The sequence below is a fragment of the Hemiscyllium ocellatum genome, chromosome 7 (assembly GCF_020745735.1).
Source record: "Hemiscyllium ocellatum isolate sHemOce1 chromosome 7, sHemOce1.pat.X.cur, whole genome shotgun sequence".
NCBI lineage: Eukaryota > Metazoa > Chordata > Chondrichthyes > Orectolobiformes > Hemiscylliidae > Hemiscyllium > Hemiscyllium ocellatum.
The window spans coordinates 103,014,319-103,018,394 of record NC_083407.1 but is presented as its reverse complement, the minus strand read 5'-3'; positions in this window follow the sequence as shown (position 1 = coordinate 103,018,394).

The window sequence follows — 4,076 nt, the reverse complement described above, 5'->3', positions numbered from 1 at the left end:
CTATCAAATGAAATAATATAAATATTGAGTAGAGTTGTTAGCAAATAATGCCATATCTAATGAAAATAAACTGATCCAATTCAGACTCCCGTGTGAATCTGGGGCTTGACTGGTTTGGTCATTTTTGATTGGCTAGACCACATTAAGCATCGTTGTTGTGATGACTGCACCCCATATTCTCCCGTTACATTCCCAATCCCAGGAACGCCCACAAGCTGTCTGCAGTAAGGCAGTCATTGTATTTGAGTAAAAAGTGAGGTCTGCAGATGCTGGAGATCAGAGCTGAAAATGTGTTGCTGGTTAAAGCACAGCAGGTCAGGCAGCATCCAAGGAACAGAAAATTCGACCTTTCGGGCCAGAGCCCTTCATCATTGTATTTGTCAATGGCAGCCCAGGACATTGCACAGGGAGAGAGGTGGCTTTGAGTGGGGGGCAAGGAGTGACGGAGAGCTGAAGTGAAACCATGGTCTGAAATCCTAGGGGGGTGGGGTGCACCTTTCAGCCAGACTTCTTGGTTTTCTCAGTGAACAAAAGCTCAATGCATCTGGTGGTTAAAGTCTCACTGACCCCAATGATGTAGGATCAATATCCATTTCATTCATTGTCGATGTGCTTTACCAGTGTGATGAGGAGAAGGTGCCAGGAGGACTCTCCAGCCAATTAGAGTGAGGGCTTTGTGCGATTGTAGGTTATTGCTCTCTGGAGCTTGAGGGCTCCTGCTGGTCAAGGCCTTTATGTAATGTTGCATTGGTAGCTGCACGGAAGTTTGACCGTGTTACCTCAATACTGTTTCTGCCAATCTGAAAGTAAATACAGCACACTGGCACTATGCCATGCTGACATTGAACTCCCACATTGTTTTGAATTGCAGAATTGGGAAATGAGATTGTTAACATGCCCAATAACGCCCAGTGAAACTGCTGCTGCTGCCGTTTCTAATGTAGACTGTGCCTCAAACACATGCACATATCCATACGGGGCGAGCGTACACACATCCACACACACACACACACATCCACACGCACACACACACACACACACATGCACACAGACATACATACACGCACAGAGAAATAACATGCTCCTGCAATAAATATGGTGGCAGAAATCATGCCTGGAATTCACCATCTTTCAAGTGTCAAACTGCCACGCTGTTCCTTCAAAGCCGCTGACAAAGAATACAAGCACCAATAGCTTTCAGTAGATTGACCAGCCCCAGTGCCTGTTGACAGACATGACTCTGTATGAGGAATAGGGACGGATTCTCAGATCACTGGAACAAGGAGCCCTCAGTGGGACAAGGAGCCCTCAGCCACTGATGAACCTAATCCCTAATGTAAACCAATGATCAACCCCTACGTCTCACTGCCCACCTCATTGCTCACCTCAACCAACAACCCACGTACAGATCTCGCAGCCCCCCTACTCCGATTCACCTCACCCAGTCACTCACTCATCCACTGATTCACCCACTACATCCGGACATTACAGCTATATAGATGAGCGTGAGTGCACAATTATTATCATAATCCTCCATATTGTTCATTCACTGGACCTATTCTGGAGACACTGTGTTGCCCATATCTGTTTCAGTCAAAATCGGACAATCACAGACAAAATGGGCGGTGTCACCAGGTCAGGAATAACATTGCAGGCAGCAGTGATGTACCCAGCATTGTCAATGAGCAAAAGATTTCAGGCCAACAAATGTCCAATTCCCATCCTGCACCTTCTGACGATGAGATAAAATGCAGTCACCATTCCAGTTATCATCAGGTTCCACCCATTCATTAATGGGGGAAGGCATGACCAAGTAAATATCAAACCATTGAGATGGGAAACACAGCAGGTAGTTGACACAGGTAGTTACGAAATTTTCAAAATTGCAACATTTCAAGTCAGTTCGGTTTTGACAAGGGACATCTATTGTCATTTGCATAAGTGATGCTGCCATTATAGCCCAGGCATTGTTCCTTTCTTCCCTGGTTTCCCTGTGCCCGATATGCCATGTTGCACATATCCAGTTTACATTTCAACAAATAAGCACAAAAGGTCAGTTCTGATGTGAAAAATAATCCTTGAGGTTACTCTCCCAATGTCCTTTCTTCAAGTTGCTCCCAGAAAGAGGGTGAGCTGGAGAATGGCCCTTTTAGTGCATTCACAGGCCGTGGGAATCTGTGTCTGGGCCAGCATTTATTGCCCAAACCTGGTTGTCCTTGAGACAGTGGTGGTGAGCTGCCTTCTTGAATCATTGCAGTGCATTTGCTGTAGGGACACCCACATTGCCATTAGAGAGGAATATTCAGGATTTTGACCTAGAAACACTGAAGGAATGATACTGAGCGATGGTAAGTTACTTTTAATGTTACTGGTGGTCTTCTCCAGAGTTATCATCTCAAATTCCAAAACATCGGGTTATTTGTGTCCGATTCAATTTAAACAATCAATTTTATCAACATTTCTCAGATGGTCTTAAATAACCCAGTAAAATATTCAAGTGGTTGTCCGAGTTTAGAGAAGGAGAGTTCAGGCATATTCAACAGAAACATGAAATTTTAAAACGTGTATATACGATTTTTATTCAGTGATACTGGCCCTGAAATGAAGTGCCATTTGTTGAAGTGGCAATTTTTGTCATTCTCAATGACAGTGGCAGGTGATGGTCTAGCAGCATTGTTACTGGAAGGTTAATCCAGAGACCCAGGTTGTGTACTGGGGACCTGGGTTCGGGTGGTGGCATTTGAATTTTTAAAATATCCAGAATTAAGAACCTAATGATTGTTGATTGCCAGAAGAAAAACCCACCTGGTTCATTAATGCCCTTCAGGAAACAATACTGCCATCCTTATCTGGTCTGGCCTGGATGTGACTGCCGACCCACAGCTTTGTGGTTGCACCTTAATTGCCCTCTAGGTTGGGCAATAAATGCTGGCTGAGCCAGAAATGCCCTCATCCCATGAATTAATTATATAAATTCCATTTTGATTCATAGCAATTCATAGTGGAATGCACTGCCACTGGTGGTAATAGAGTCAGATACACTGGGGCCATTTTTGTGACTCTAGGGTAGGCACATGGATGATAGTAAAATGTGGGAATGTCGGTTTGTTAGATCTGAGATCGGCAGAACATTGAGGGGTGAAGGGCCTGTACTGTTCTGTCATTTTCTATGTTCCATGTTCTAAAACCACGCTGCCCAAAGAACGTAATAGTCATGACTGGCACTCAGAACAGCTGACTGTTGCCCACACGTATGGCTGCATTGCCTCACCCTTCGTTGCTGTTTAACCACCAGGTCACTCAATTTACCTGACACTAACTACATCGTGTCTAGACACCCTGTCTATGTCAACATTACTCTGTTCCCAGTGCCCACTGGGGACCTATGACTTGTCATTGCCCAATAGGAGAATATCACACACAGGCAAACAATTGGATATTTCCAAACACAAGCTTTATTTTACTGAACACAAACAGACCAAATAGAGTCTATGACTGTCCCCCTACAACGCTCACTAAATATTGGCATAGTGATCAATAACTATTGACCATTCCATGATGGTCCACTGTACCCAGCTCTCATCTACTCGAACCGAGTAATACCTAATGCAGCCAAACCCTGGAATACTCCAGGAGAGCTTCTTCCTCCAAAAGACAAACACCAAAGGATGCTGGAAATCAGAAACAAAACCAGAAATAGCTGGAGGAGCTCAGCAGGTCTGGCAGCACCTGTAGAGAGAAAGCACAGTCGATCTTTGTCCACTGACCCTTCAGTACCAAAGAAGTGTCACGGGACCCAAGGTTTTAGCTCTGCTCCCTCCACGCAGATGCTGCCAGGGCTGCTCAGTTTTCCCCACCACTTCCTCTTTTAGCTCCTTTTTCCCCAGTGTCTCATCCTCCTCCCAGGGAAACTGATCCCACTCCTCAGTTCCTCAGCATCCAGCACTTCATCTCATTGTCTATTCCAGCTGTGCGAGCACAGCACACCAGAATGATGCAGCACACATCATCCGGTCTATACTAGAGCCTCCCCTATAACCTCACACCCCCAGACAAATCCATGCAGTAGAACCACA